The sequence below is a fragment of the Xenopus laevis genome, chromosome 8S (genome assembly GCF_017654675.1).
Source record: "Xenopus laevis strain J_2021 chromosome 8S, Xenopus_laevis_v10.1, whole genome shotgun sequence".
In the NCBI taxonomy this organism is placed as follows: Eukaryota; Metazoa; Chordata; class Amphibia; order Anura; family Pipidae; genus Xenopus; species Xenopus laevis.
The window spans coordinates 50146845-50163971 of record NC_054386.1 but is presented as its reverse complement, the minus strand read 5'-3'; positions in this window follow the sequence as shown (position 1 = coordinate 50163971).

Below are 17127 nucleotides of genomic sequence, written 5' to 3'. Positions count from 1 at the left end.
CTTTGCCTAAGAGAGGTGGAGATATCTCCTGTTTACTGTTACAGCGAGAAACATTTTGGATTAAAAAATTGGGAACACTGTCTCCAGGGGGCCTTAATGAATTTTGCTCTTTCACCTGCTTTCTAGATAGACGCTAATCATTAAAAAAAAACTGTTTGTCTGCAGTATTCGCACATTTATGTATTTTGGATGTTCTTGGTGGCTCAGTTCACCTTTAACCTATGTGAGATTGTTACCTCAATAGGAAGTGAGATCACCTAAAAGGTGGAGCAATGGATGTTTTAAATTTTGTAATTTTGTAGGAAATAATTCATTAAGGTTGTGCATCTTGACAAAGGTTTTAGACCCTAAACCGAAACCCATCCTTGCATTATATTCTAACCCCATAGCACGCATAAAAATGGGAGGATATCTCGCAGACAAATTTACACTCTCCAATGGCACACGCCAGGGCTGCCCCATGTCCCCCCTAGTTTTTAATTTAATAATGGAAACCATGGCACAAACTATAAGGGATACAGGGAGTTGAAGTGGGCCAAAAAGTACATAAAATAGGATTGTATGCAAATTATGTTATTATAGTAATTACTAACCCAGAGGAAGGGACAAATGCACTGCAAGATATTCTGGAGTGGTTTGGAAGAGTGTCATACTATAAGATAAATGTGGGCAAAACCCAAGCCATGAGTTTCAATATAACAGATAACGTAAAACAGAGACTACAATCCACATACCAGTTTGACTGGAAACAGACCCAACTGAAATACCTAGAAATATACCTCACAAAATCACCAGAACATTTATATAAAGCAAACTATCTGGGCTTACTCACCAAAATCAAAAAAGTGATAGAAACTTGGAAAATCAGTATGGTTTCTTGGTTGGCCGCATGCCAATTGTGAAGATGATGGTTCTCCCAATAGTTTTATACACATTAAGAACTGAACCGATATTGGTCCCAAAAGCCTTCTTCCAGGACATTCAAAAAACAATTAACCAGCTTCATCTGGGAACATAAGAAGCCTAGAATAGCACAACACCTCATGACTTGACCCAACACCAGAGGAGGATTGGCGGTACGGCGGTACCAGACATAGAACGGTACTATAAAGCCAATATCTTAGCACAAACGTGTACATGGCACCTACCTTCACAAAATAAAAGATGGTTAGAACTGGAACAAGACTGTATCGCTCCCCAATCCTTAACACAAATTCTGTGGTCACAAACACCAGAAAGGGTCGCTAAAGGAATATACATGGATACGGTAAAAGCTGGCCTACAAATTTGGGCGGAATGCTCAGGCACGGAGGGAAGAATACCATTCCTGTCTCTTAATGCACCAATAAGAATGTTGGAGCTGCATACCGAAATCAATCTTAAGACATGGAACAACAAAGGACTATCTACACTTAAAGATATATATGATGGAAGTCAGTTGAAAGCTTTTGAGCAATTACAAAACAAATATAACATACATAAATTAGACTTCTATAAATACTGTATCTACAAATTAGGCATGTTATCAAAGTTTCCCAACCCCTGCAATAGGGAGTGGACAACACTGGAGATCCTGTGTAACAAAAGACCAGCAGCACCCAAGGGCATCGTAAGATGCTATGACCTAATATCTGCAAGGACACAGCAGGGGAAGTTCCCTGCAATACTAAAATGGGCGAAGGACCTTCAACAAACCTTTACACCAGAAGACTGGTGTGGAGCCATCAAGAGAATGAAATCACATACCAGCTGTGCAGACCACCTAGAAAACTACTACAAAATCCTGCACAGATGGTACTATACCCCAGAAAAACTTGCACAGATGTACCCAGGCACCAGTACGCTATGTTGGAGAGACTGTAGGAGCAAAGGATCAATGATACATATATGGTGGAGCTGCAGTGTTTTGCACAATTTCTGGACTATGGTACAGAAGTACTGAAGATTACAATCCCATGATCACCAGCAATGGCCCTTTTTGGAATAGGTACAAATATAGGGGATACGATTTTGGAAATAATTTTAACACATATCTTCATAGCCGCAAGGAGATTAATAGCTAGATTCTGGAAACAAAAGGAAGTCCCATCATATGAGCATTTACTATCAGAAATGAATTCCAATATACAATATGAGAAGGCGGCACTGAGAGCTACAAACCACCCTCTTAGTAAAAACCGAAAATGGAAACAATGGACCCAGTTTTATGATCAAAAAACCAAAGGATAAGTAAACAAGAGGAGGGACAAGGAGAAAGAGGAGGGAAAAAAAAAACAAAAAAAACATTGCAGTAGGTAGAGACGAGAGGTTAGGAGCAGAGCAGCGAGAGTGTAAACAAACATATACACAAATTGCACAACTACAAGGTTAGACGGAGGTTTGACCAAATCCGCACTAGTTTATGTCCTGGTTTTCCAACAAGTTTAATATTACCCCCTTCCCCCCACCCCTTTAAAGCTGGGCTATGCAGAGGCAGTCCTTTCTGAGAATGAGATATATTGTAAATGAATGTTGATGTGGATACACAGAATGGTTTCAGATGTATAATGTAAAGTTGATTATACAATGTCCTTGAGAAATATCTACCACTATTTTATGCATTTGTCAATAAAGCTAAGCTTTGAGTGAAAAAAAAGGAAGAGAATGCATATTCTACAGGAGGAGCAGGGATCCTGTGTCCTTTCAAATATTATCCAACTACGGTTTCCAGCAAATGAAGTGGTATGATTGGGACCTCATCTCTTTAATGCAGGTCATGTATGAAAGCTACATTTTGCTGGGCGGACTTATAATCAAACATATGATTTGCTGCAGACTGTACTGAAAGTCAACATGTATCTTAAAGGAGAAGGAAAGTCTAAAAACAACATTATCTTAAAAACTTAGCCTTAATATAGTCAGAAACATATTTCCCTGACTCGCCATCCTGTTGCTTAGTTTGCCTATGAAATGGCAAAGTCGTATCTCATTGCTTAGTTTGCCTATGAAATGGCAAAGTCGTATCTCAGAATGCAGTACCTGTTCCAAGCCTGTGTAGCTTCCTTTTCTCCCTGAACAGAGATTTCCCCAGGCAAAAACATGCACACTGCACAGCAGAGAGCTCCGTGACATTTTTATTTTATTTCTAGTTCCCACCACTCAGAAAAAGATAGGTATGGTTTTATTGTTTAGTCTGAGGCTGGCAAGTTCTGAATATTTCACAGTAAATGAGATATGACATGATCCTGGGAGTTTGGACTTAAGAACTATAATTCTGCATCTGGCACAGCACAAACATTGTTTTATGAAACGTATAGGAATAGGGAATGCAACATACAGTCTTTACTCATTACACAATTATTTAGATCAGTGTTTAAGAGTTTTAGCATTTTTCATGCAGAGATTCATAGACTTTATTTGGGTACATATAGTGTAACGTGTAGACGATGAAAAAGTAATGCCAGGTACAAAAACCGCAGCTATCTGCGTTTACTATCTCCATGCTGTTAGTGTATATGAGATGTGCAGCAGCTTTGATGATGCGGAGTCAAGTGAAGTGGAAAAAAAATTAGCGCATGCGCAATGTGGAGGAGCCGCGGGGGTAAGTGACATCACCAATTTGAAAATGGCACCACCAATCTCCTGCATAAAGAGGAAACTTCAAAGACGCCTAACTTCTAAATAGATCAGAATAGAAAAGCGCTAATACAGCGGATCAGAAAGCACATGTACGGTAATTCTGCCATTTCTGTTGAGAACCTTTCCTTCTCCTTTAACTGGTTTCTAATAAGCAACAAAGCATAGGTTGTTCATATGTAGCCAATATTCAGGGGATGTTGCAGGAACCCTACTGGAGGGCTGCAGCTCACTCCTGCCTGCTGTAACACTACAAGAGGGAATCTCACTGATCTGTGTGAATAAGCATAGCCAGCACGAAGAAAAATGCAAAGGAAAATCCAACGCTGATAATGGTTATAATAGGAAGTGATGTCTCTGTGCTGGGAGCTGAATAAAGAAAGGCATAATAGAGATATTAAGAATAACAGAGAATGTAAGATCAACTCAATCACCTAACTTCTAGGTGATTTTTGCTTCTGGTGGACTGGTTATGTAATGTTACAAAACTGAGATTAAGAATAGCCACTGTTGTGTTAATATTAATCTGAAGATTTTTTGCACCTCCAATTATTGGAAGTAGTGAAATGAAAAAACTTTGAAAAAAATTGCAGAAAAATTAAGATAAACTTCTGTGTAACTTGCTGCCACTATAAAAATAAATGATGATGATGAAGAAGATAGAAGATGACGAGGAAAAAAGACCACAATGGAGGACAAGGAGGAGGGTTGGCCAAGTGCACCAATATATATATCCATGCATGCCATTCGATGTTCCTTGTTCTTCATCATCTCCAGCAGCATCTTTATGGCATCCAGTTGCTCCTCACTCCCTGCATCTTGCATTACAGGTGGTGCTTGCAACAGGTGATTAATCGGGTGGGGAAGGTGGAACAGACAAAGCAGAAGATGCAGGTGCCTGTGGTGTAGGTGCTATTGCAGCTGCCGGCTGAAGCTCTTGTTCCTCTTGGGCCTGTTCAGCTGACAATTGATATAATGTAAATCTGGGTAATACAGAACATGCAATTGCACAGTACAAATTATGTATGAACATGATGTAATTTCATCTGTAATGATTCATCTGTATGAGGGGGGAATCATTGAAATGGTTTAATTTCAATTCTGATTGATAGCTGATTTACTCGTCCTCTGCACCATGACAGTCACATATTCTAGATGTTAAAAGGAATATGGACCTGAAAACAGCTTTGCTCAAAGAAATCAAAACAAATAGGACTTTTGTTAATAAACAAGCATTCTGCCTAATATTTTAAGTTTAATAATTCAGCATGTTTTTGTAATTAGGATATTTTTTTAAAAATTCTACCTTCTTCCTTGTAAACTTCCATCGCTATCTCTAGATGCAAGATTGGACTGGAGGCTGAGCTCCAAATCGAGCTCAACCTCAAGACTGAACTTGCATACCAACCAGTCTTCTGGTTATCTGCTCCATAATCCTCCTCTTCTCTTGCTGTATCATTTGAGTCTGAAAGGGGAATTCACCATAACCTGCCCTAAGCAGAAATAGGACTGGGTAGCACAACCGCTGGTACTCAAAGAAACTTAAACACTTTAACGTTTTCCCTGGAAAATGTTAGGCTGGACATACGGTAAGCTATTTTTCTGGCATCAAGCCTGTTGATACTGCCATCATGTGATGCATTTTTTAAAGTAAAATTTTACATGCAACTGCACTAGCACTTTTTCTATTTATACATGCTGCGCATATATTTTCGGCCAAAAAACTGACCATGTGGTAAAACAGGGAAAACATACATGGTGAAAAAATATGTTCATCACTTAAGCCAAAGAGATATGGGTGGCATTTTGGTGACATTTCTGGTCAGGCACAGACCAAATTAGACCGGAAGGGAGAGGAGAAACAAGGAACTGCCAACCCCTAGTAGGAAACCAATGCTCTCGTGCTGTGAGATACTGACCAATTGCACCTGCTCTAATTGGCTGGTTTTATGAGACAGCCATTTGCAATGCACAAATGACACCTAGCATGGCTGGGTTATTTTCAGTATAAGTGGTGTTCTTAATAAAATAAAAATGCCACCCCCTCAAATTAAAATGTCTTCTGTCTGTGTTGATGTATTTGCCTTTAAATATGTATTTGTTACAAAATGTATGTTTTTGCACAGAAATTAAATCCATAAACCATCAATGTATACGGTACCTCTTATCTCTGGCTCATCTTGTTTACTGCATGAAAATGAATATTCCCTTTACTCTCATACAAATATAAACCTTTTTGTCTCTTACTTGTGTCATTTCTGCCCCACTCACTCCACAATAAAGTGGATGCGCACAGGTCGTTCATCTTGATTCTCACATGAAATGTATAGAGCTTGTCATGGCTATAGCTAGACAAGGAAAACTGGGTGCTAGTAACATTCTTCACCTGCACAGAAAAGAAAGCTTGCATTAGAATGGCCGAAGATGGCATGCAGTGACGTAACTAGAGGGGGGCGGGCCCTGGCGCCCCCCCTCCGCACACCCGGAACCGCCCGGGAATCGTGGCGCGTGAGCTGCCAGGGAGGCCCTGAGGGGGTGCGGGCCCTGGCCCAATCGCACCCCCTGCTCCTGCGGTAGTTACGCCACCGATGGCATGACTCTATAGGCTAGGGCACAAAACAGGGAATAGTGACAGAAAGGTAAAAAAAATCATCCTCACTTTAGCATAAAGAACAATGTAATTTCACCTGTTTCATTATATTGGCTGCTTTCTGTACTGCTCATAGTAAATGTGGCCATAGACGCACCAATATTATCGTACAAAAGATCTTTCGTGCGATAATTGGTGCGTGTGCTGGGAGACAAGGCAATCGATATCAGGGGGATAAGAGACGCTCTTTGATTGACCAGATCGGCAGAAAATTTTAGGTGCTTGAACATAGGCGAATTTTCATTAAGGCTAGGGGAGAAAAACGATGTGACAACAAAAAGAAATAAAATCAGCGATTGAAAGCTAAGGTCCTGCTGCCAACCAGATGCTGAATAGATCATATGCACTCTGATTCTATATAAGTAGGTGTGCAGATTGTCCAATCAGAACACAGCTGTCTTTACAGAGAAGAAAATGTACCAACCAGGTACAGAGTAGGCGGGGCTGAGAAAACTTCACTGACTGAAGGCATGGCAGAAGGGTCCCTTATCCCCCATAGATGTGGAGGTGCAGTTTCGGTCCCTCTCAGCCCCCCCCCTGCAGGGGGTAGAACAATGGCCAGGGACTTTTGGCTGGAAAAAAGGGGGCGGGCTGTAGGGCTGAGCCAGGGGGCCGGTAAGCCAGGAAGGAGAGGCAAAGCAGCAGCAAGGCAGATAACTTTGTTTTTTCTTTCTAGAACACTTACCTGAAGCGTCGCTGTAAGATGGAAGTGAAGAGGGGAAGAATCGGTGCGCCAAGAAGGAGGGTCCTGCATCCTCAGAGGTTCCGCAAAGAAGGTGAGGCAGCTTCGGTCATCAAGCAGAACCTTCAAGATGGCAAAGAAGAAAAGAGAGGCCATCATCCAGTGCAGCTGGACAGTCAGAACGAAATGGTGATGCGGTTCCTGGTCCAAGCGCTATAAAGTATCTACACGGGAGACTACTATGGATAATTTATAAAAGAATGTATATTATGATATGGACTCTAATTCTGATGGGTCAGATAGTGAAGCAGAAGGGGGAAAGATCATAGCATTAATTAAAAAATATTTTAAAGGTAAAGTGCAGGAAAAGGGGGTAGAAAAAACAAAGGAAAGTACGCAGTCTATGGTTCCAATTGGGACAGCAGATACTTACGCATGTGCAATTACTGCAACTGCAGATCATTTGCCGAGGAAAGTTAGGAAAGATATTGAGGCTGGAAAATTTGTTGATATTTATGACATAACGAGGGAAGCAGTACAGGCAAATGAGGATGGAGTGAAACAAGAGGAGAAGGGGAAGAGGAGTAAAACAATATTTGAATGGTTGAAGGGCTTTTTGGTCTTCGCAAGTGTGTACTTAGAAAGAAAACCAGAACAATGCTTGAACATAATAAAGTACATAGATACAATAATTGATACATATTTGTTTTATAAAGGTTCTTCCTGATCAGACTATGATAGGGCTTTCAGGAAAAAGATAGTGAGTAGCAAGGTTTTGTCTTTTGGACAAAAGGATATAGACTTGTGGACAAGATGGGTGTCCAAGGATAATAGTTGAACTGGCAAAAGCAATAAAGCACCTTATGTATTCAAACCAAAAAATATATGTTTTGCATACAATGAGAAATGGTGTACTAGGGGCTATGCTTGCAAATTTAGGCATGTATGTTTGACATGTGGATCCTCTCTTGCGGTGAGCGAATGCAATAGAAAGAAGGATGGGCAGGCAAGCAGGCAACCTTTTCGAGTGGCTTACCAGAAGAGCGGAAACGCCAATTCAGACAGGCAGGCTAAGTGAGGCATTAGCAAGTTACCCGGATAAAAAAGCAGCATCTTTTCTAGCAACAGGTTTTTTGGAAGGTTTTAAGATCCCAGTTTTACATTCCCCTCCCCCTAGCAACATTTTTTTAAGAATTTGAAATCAGCTAGTCGCCATACAGAAATATTAAAGCAAAAAATTGACAAGGAGTTAAAAGCAGGGAGAATGGCAGGTCCATTTGAGGATTCACCTATAGAGGGGCTAGTGGTGTCACCTCTAGGAGTAGTCCCAAAAAATGAGCCAGGAAAATTTCGAATGAGCACCTTTCACATCCGGAAGGAGCATCGGTTAATGATGCTTTAGATGAGGCACAGTGCAAGGTACAGTTTCAGTCATTTGATGAGGCTTTAGAGATAGTGAAGAGTCAAGGAAAGGGGGATTTGTTGGCAAAGGTGGACATTGAATCTTCATTCAGGCTTTTACCCTTACCTCCAGAAAGTTTTAGGTTGACAGATTGTCATTTCCAGGGAGCATTTTATGTGGACCTATGTTTACCCATGGGTTGTGCAATATCTTGCTCATTCTTTGAAACTTTCAGTACCTATTTGCATTGGCAATTGTATAAAAGAATAGGCAACAAAGCTATAGCTCACTATTTAGATGATTTTCTGATCATGGGGCCCAGACAGTCGGAGACTTGTCAAGACACATTATTGATATTTTTGCACATGTTGAAGGAATTGGGTGTGCCAGTGGCAGAGGAAAAAAACGGTGCATCCAACCACAAAGTTGACTTTCCTGGGTATCGAGATAGATACAAGGGCCAAAGAATGTAGGCTCCCAAAGGAAAAGGTAGTTAAAACCAGGCAAGCAGTTAGAAAATTAGCATCAGCGGCTAAAGTGCAGCAGACTCTAGGCTTATTGAACTTTGCATGCAGGATAATACCGATGGGCCGCATCTTCAACAGGAGGTTGGAGAAATCCACATCAGGGATTAAGAAACCATTCCATAAGATAAGGGTCACAAAGGATTTGAAAGCGGATTTGAGAGTGTGGAACAGTTTTTTATCAAATTTTAATGGTGTGAGGTTATGGGTAGCAGAAGCACAGCTTAATCAGCAAGTACAGTTGCTCACAGATGCATCTGGCAGGGTGGGTATTGGGGCTTACTTGGCAGGAAAATGGTGTGCAGGCAGGTGGCCACAAGCTTGGCATGACAAAGGTTTAACAAAGAATTTGACATTACTGGAGTTATTCCCAATTTTGGTAGCACTAGAGCTATGGGCCAAAGAGTTAAAAGATAGGGCAATTAAGTTTGTTTCTGATAATATGGGAGTGGTTCATGCTGTGAATAACCTGTCATCAGACTCAACCCCAGTAATTGGGATTCTAAGACATCTTGTATTAGTTTGTATGAAGTTCAATATATCATTTAGAGCCCAGCATGTACCCGGGATAGAAAACACCATAGCGGACGCTTTGTCCAGGGAAAAGTGGGAGATTTTTTTTAAGCTTGCACCAAATGCAGAAAAATTAGCTCATGTATGCCCTGATAATTTGTGGCAGCTGGTGACCCCCTTTTAGAAGAATTGTGCGAAAGGTCTATTATCTGAAAAGACTCTTTCCAGCTACAAAAGGGCTTTGAAGAGATGGCAGCTATTCCGCAAAAGCGGTAAGAATGATCAAGGCATTAAAGATCTGCTATCATTTTTAAGGGTTCTGTATAGAGAAGGAAAGTCAAAAGCAGGAGCCATCACCACATTAGCTGCAATTTCTAATTTTTCCATAACAAGGGGTAGACAGGATATAACACATTACCCATTAATTAGGAAAATAATGAAGGGATGGGCAAGAGTTGAGGGTCCCAGGGTGGATAAGAGAGAACCCATTGTGGAATACAGCTTAAAAAGGATAATGAAGTCACTTGGGAAGGTGTGTTCAGACCAATTTGAATACATTCTGTTTAAAGCAGCTTTTGCATTGGCATTTTGGGGAGCCTTTAGGATAAGTGAATTGGTTCCTCCATCCAAGAAGGCAACAGATAAAGGCTTAATGCATCATCAGGTTCGGATGCAGGAAGGAAAGTTGCTAGTTTACATTCGCAGATCAAAAACAGATCAGTTGGGTAAGGGCACATGGGTCGGCATAGGAAAAACGTCAGGGATAACATGCCCTGTCAAGGCCTTGCAGGATTACATGAGGGTGCGCCCAGCAGAGGGGCAACTGTTGTTAATTCACAAGGATTCAACCCCCATGTCAGCATTCCAGTTTAGACAGGTGCTGAAAAAGGCAGTAATTGCGAATGGATGGGATCCTAAGAAATTTGGATAACATTCCTTTATAATCGGGGCAGCAATGAGGGGAGAAACGGTGGATAGGATTAAAAGGATAGGGAGATGGCAATCCAAGGCATACAAAAAATACATACGCCCCATAAAAGCAGCGGAGTAGTGAACTTAATCCGTCTTCTCAGTTAATTGTGCAGCAAAAGTTAAGACTACTTGCAACATTTTGATCATAGGCCATTCATTCATTTTTTGGGCAAGAGAACATACAGCAGGCAAGCAGTTGGGGTTACCAGAGGAACACATGAAGATTGCATGGCAGGGTTGGAGAGGTATGAAATGGGAACAAATGAGAGGTAGGTTGCATAGCACAATACAAAAGTACAATTTCATACATTTGGTGACGCAGGGGGAAATGACCTTACATCAAGAAAGACCCCCGCATTAATAGAGGACATGAGGAAGGACCTTGAAGCATTAATGGCAGACAGCAAGGTAGGGGGCTTGGCTTCAGGCCCGGACTGGCAATCTGTGGGTTCTGGCAAATGCCAGAGAGGCTGCTATAAAGTCCCATAGAAAGTCACTATTTAGTGGGCTGGTGGGGGATGTTTGGGCCTCTATGTTGGCTGAGTGGGCCTCTGTGTACCTGAAATACCTGAGCATTTCTCAGTCCAGGCCTGCTTGGCTTGGTCAGACATTATACAGAGAGGTGAATGGCGCGGAGCCATTTCCCCTCAGGGCATTGAGAAAGCCAGGAAAAAAGTAAACAGGGCCATGCACAAACTCATGTGTTCCTCTGGTAATGGGGTAATTAGACATGACAATATAAGGCATTGGCAAACCCAGCTTTTCAGAAAGGATAAAGTGCATTTGACGGAGGAAGGTTTGGATTTGTTCTGGGCGAATATCAGGAACTTTATAGGGGAATGGTGGAGGTCACAGTAGGATTAGGTGGGCCATGGAAAAAGGATAGGTAGCACCCTTCTCTCTCTTTTCCATTGGGTGGCATCAGTGCGGCTCCAGGAAGATGGATGGTTTTCAGTGAAGTGCAGGCCTACCCTTGGGAAGTCACGAGTGTGGAGCAGACTTTGACTGCACGGTCTTGTCTGAGTCATGCGAGAGGCTGGGTTAGCGCCATTATTGCACATGATGGGGGAGCAGGAGGATAGGCTACTCGTTGGTCAACAGAGGGCGCTCTGCCCCATGATCCCTGCTCCCTTAAAATGATTGCTTTTGGTATGGGCAGTAGACCCATGTTTTTCTACGCATATAGGAGCCGCAGCTGGTGGTCAGGGTGTTACCTAGTCCTTTAAATATAAGTTTGTTTAAATAAAAAATGTGACCTTCACAGATTTTGCCACCATAACAAGTCTCTGTGTTTTTATTAGGTTGGTGGTAAACACAATAAAAGGGGGTTGGGGATCCTTTGCCTATGTGCCTGCTGCTGTCCTGGACTGACAATCTGTGAGTTCTGGCAAATGCCAGAGGGGCCTCGGTAAGATGCCATAGACAGTCACTATTTATTGAGCTAGTGGGGGATGTTTTGGCTTCTGTGTACTTGGAATACCAGGGCCTGTTTTGATTCCTAGTCTGAACCTGGCATGGTGTGCTAGTACCCACTTTCTCTGACTGAATAAAATGTGCCAGTACCCCCTGTCTCCCACTGAGTATAATGTTCCAGTACCCACTGTCTCCCACTGAGTATAATGTGCATGCACCCGCTGTATCCCACTGTGTATAATGTACCAGTACTGTCTCCCACTGTGTATAATGTGCCAGTACCCACTGTCTCCCATTGTGTGTAATGTGACAGTACCCACTGTTTCCCACTGTGTATAATGGACCAGTACCCACTGTATCCCACTGTGTATAATGTGCCAATACCAACTGTCTCCGACTGAGTATAATGTGCCAGTACCCACTGTTTAATACTGAGTATAATATGTCAGTACCCACTATCTCCCACTGTGTATAATGTGCTAGCACCCACTGTCTCGCATATAATGTGCCAGTACCCACTATCTCCCACTGGGTATTATGTGACAGTACCACTGTCTCCCATATTGTATAATGTGCCAGTACCCACTGTCTCCCACTGTGTATAATGTGACAGTACCCACATTGTATAATATGCTAGTGCCCACTGTATCCCACTGTGTATAATATGACAGTACCCACGGTATACCACTTTGAATAATGTGCTAGTACCCTGTCTCCCACTGTGTATAATGGACCAGTACAAAATGGGGGTGTGGAAGCACTCTAAAGGCTAAGTAATAGTATATTTAAGTATAATGGAAGTGCTAGTTTTAATGCACATTCCCTATGTCTCAAAAGTAAGTTTACAAAACAGGAGTTTTTTAGTTACAAAGTTATGATCATAAAGTTGAAAAGCCAAGTAAGACTTTTTATACTATGGCCGAAAGGCTTTTCAACTTTATGATCATAACTTTGTAACTTAAAAACCCCTGTTTTGTAAACTTACTTTTGAGACAGGGGATTAGGGAATGTGCATTAAAACTAGCACTTCCATTATACTTAAAATACTATTACTTAGCCTTTATGGTGCTTCCACACCCCCATTTTGTACATTGTATTGTTGCCGGAAGCTGTGGCTGAGCTTCATGTGGATTTTAATAGCACCCCATACCCCCCTTAAACTAGTGGGGCCCTATACTTTTAAAAATGGGCGTTGGTTTGGACAATTCCTCTCCCTTAAAAGCCACATACAGCCAGGGGAGAATAGATCCTTCACACTGAAACAAAGGTTCAACATACACTGATTCACGGATAATGCTACTATGCAGAGAAGTAAGAATTTTTATACTATGCCTGAAAGGCAAACAAGTTAGGGACCGCTATATGGGGTTTACTTTGTAACTAAAAACCCCTGTTTTGTAAACTTATTTTTGAGACAGTGGACTAGGGAATGTGCATTAAAACTAGCAATTCCATTATACTTATATATACTATAACTTAGCCTTTACTTACTACCAGTACCCGTTGTCGACTACCACTGAGTATAATGTGCCATTACCCACTGTCTTCCACTGAGTATGTGCCAGTATCCACTGTCTCCCACTGAGTATATTGTGCCAGTACCTACTGTCTATAATATGTCAGTACCCACTGTGTATAATGTGCCATTACCCACTGTCTCCCACTGTGTGTAATGTGACAGTACCCACTGTCTCCCACTGTGTATAACGTGCCAGTACCCACTGTGTATTATGTGCCAGTACCCACTGTCTCCCACTGAGTATAATGTGCCAGTACCCACTGTCTCCAACTGAGTATAATGTGCCAGTACCCACTATCTCCCACTGAGTATATGCCAGTACCCGCTGTCTCCAACTGTGTATAATATGCCAGTACCCACTGTTTCCCACTGTGTATAATGTGCCAGTACCCACTGTCCATATTTGTTTGTATAGTCAGCACTCACCCACTTTCCACTCTCTGACCATTTTAGTCAAACTTCAACATATGACACAGCTCCGTTCAATTGTGAAAGTTTTAAAAGCCTTTATTGTATATATTGCTGTCTTGATCCTTGATCCTGTGTTGCAATTTATACATTATACACAAGGGCCAGATTTACATAGTAGGCACCCCTAGGCCCACTGCCATTCGTCGCCCCTGTCCCTTCCCCTTTATTCGGGCAAATTGTTATCATCTGGACAGGAGCAATGGGGATTGCTGCATGGGAAACTATTGTATCTCCTGTGCATCCCCAGTGTTTCTGAACCAATATGGGTGTGGTTGGGCAGCATACCGCCACCCTAAAATCCTCCAGCCCTAGGCCCGGGCCTTGGTTGCCTTTCCACAGATCCGAGCCTGATCAAGTGGCTTTATTGTAGTTAAGAAGGGAAACCTATTTATTCTGTTTAAATAAATCTACCTCTATGTGAAGTAAAATTCTTATTAGCCTTGCCACAGGCCTAAACAAATACACATTTGCTCCAAAATACCAAAATAAATAGGAATCAAATGGCTTTATTGTAGTTAAGAAGGGAAACCCATGTATTCCGTTTAAATAAATCTATTATAATCTGTTTAAATAATCTCCATTTGACAGCTCATTTACTTGTTATCTAACTTGTCTGCAATTATGACAGTCAAAGTCAACTGTTCCAATCCTTATTACAGTATTCACTTAAATACATTTTTGCTGTAAAATAGCAAATCATTATAAGATGTTTTCTTTTTAAATAACTCTACCTTCAACCTCCATGCGCAGTTCTTCAACGAATGCGATGTGGCGCCTTTTCAAATCACTCCAGATCCTCTGGAGCATCCTCAAAGTTAGGCGCACGCCAAACTCCCTGCGCAGCCTGCGCCTCAGCCTCTCCATTATGCTGCGGCGGAGTGCCTGGATGCCTCTCACACCAGGAGGGATATTGTCGTATCCCTCCCGGTGCAGGTACCTGATGAAGTACCGCAGCTGCTGGTTTGACATCATGCCAGGTCCTGCCATTTTGTAACTGCACTCCTACAACTGTAAGCAAGGGTGGGGCTATTTATAGTGGCGACGCCTGTTTTTGGCGCGCACACGCACGTGCAAACCGAGTTTGCTACAATACAAGTCAAATTTCGACGCAACAGCGCCAAAATTGATGAATTGACTACTGTAACACTCAAATACATTGATTTTATAAATACATTTTGATAATAAGTCACACTATATTTGCTAATTAGGCACTATTAGAAGTAACATTATTCCCCATGCAATCATGCATTGATTTAAATAAGAGACTGGAATATGAATAGGAGAGGCCTAAATAGAAAAAAGTAGCAATGACTAACAATACATTTGTAGCCTTACATAGTATTTGCTTTTTAGTTTATTTAGTATTTGCTTTTCAAGCCGCTTGCTCCGTTCCTTTTCGTTCCCTAGCCCCCAGGCAATGAGCAGGGGCTGGGAACGAGTGGCCCCTGAGGCGCGATCGACCAGGGGCCCCAAGGCAGCAGCAGGCACGTGCAATATATGTGCCCTGCTGCTGCCTGCACTTTCAGAATGGAGGAGCGACTTGTAAAGTGTAGTGCTCCATTTAGGTTCCCTAGCCCCTTGGCAACGAGCCTAGGCGAAGAACAAAGGGCCCCTGGGTTGTGATCACCCAGAGGCCCCTGGGTAGCAGCAGGCACGTGAAATCTACGTGCTCTGCTGCTGCCTGCACTTTGTGAACAGAGGAGCGGCTTGTGAAGCTGCTCGCTCTGTTTAGACTAATTCCCCAGCCCCCAGACAATGAGCCTAGGCAGGGAATGAGTGGCGCCTGAGGCGCTTTAGCCCAGGGGCCCCAAAGGCAGCAGCAGGCACGTGCAATGGACGTGCTATGCTGCTGCCTGCACTTCCTGGCTGTTAAGCCCCGCCCCTTTTACGGGTCATCAGAAGAGGACGGTGCCATCTCTGCATGCAGCTCTCCTGGATGATCTGGACCCTACTACACCCAGGTTAGTGTCCATCCACAAACACACACTTATTTTCCCATTACACACTTACATTCACACTTACACACAATCACATACATTTTTGGGGGATCAGGGTGGTCACACACACTCACAGCACCCACAAATGCTTGCACACGCACACAACATGCAATTGGTCAGTTGTACACACACATACACACTTACACTATGTTGTGTCTTTTTTTTTTTTCTTATTGCATCGTCTGTTTTTTTTTTGCCTGAAAAAACTGTTTTATTGCCATTGTGAATAGTGTATTTGCTAATTGCACTGCGCAATACCTTTTGTATGTTATTTTGGTGATTATACTGCAATTTTGGTGATTTTTGTGCATTTTTAGCCATTTTATTGCATGTTTACCCATTTTATTACATTTTCAGCTTTGCGAAGGCGTTGTTTCCCTATTTCTGTCTGTACAACCTATTTGGCCATGCTAAAATATTCAACCATTGATTCTGACTGCTGATTATAGTAGGTGGGGGGAAAAAAGCATTGATTTTTGCGGTTTTGTTGGATTTTAGTGATTTTATACCATTTCGCTTTGTTCTTTGTTACTTCATTTTGACCATGGAAATTTTGTCTGCTATATAAATAGTTTGGTAAATCTTTTCATATCAGGCATCATACTGTTCAGTACACCCCTGGCATTCATATTTAGGATGACTTTTGCTGGTACGTTACAAAATGTGGGGTATATAATAGGGTAAAATGCTTGCTTTGTGACTATTTTCAGAAATTTCATAAAAAGCGTTATGTTTAGCATTGCTTTGCGGTTTGGTAGTTTGCAGTAGAAAGATGTAATTACTTGCTTTAGATCCGTCTGAATATGTACTTTCGGAAAATATATGGTTTTCTAGGGTCTCCATACTGTTAGGGGGTCTTATGGTGCATAATGCACATACCAGGTGCTTGTATTATAGCAGTCAGAGTGTCATATGTGAAAATTCATGTGTACTATTTTCATTTGGGTGTCTCTGTATGCTACCTAGTTTGGTAAATCTTTTCATATAAGGCATCAAACTGTTCAGTACACCCCTGGCTTTCATATTTAGAATGACTTTTGTGGGTACGTTACGAAATGTGGGGTATATAATGGGGTAAAATGCAAGCTTTGTGACTATTTTCAGAAAGTTTAAAAAAAAGCCTTATGTTTAGCAAAGCTTTGCGGTTTGGTAGTTTGCAGTAGCAATATGTAATTACCTGCTTTAGATTCGTCTAAATGTGTACTTTCAGAAACTATATGGTTTTCTAGGGTCTCCATACTGTTAGGGGGTCTTATGGTGCATTATGCACATACCAGGTGCTTGTATTGTAGCAGTCAGAGTGTCATACGTGAAAATTCATATGTACTATTTTCATTTGGGGGTCTCTGTATGCCACCTAGGTTCGTAA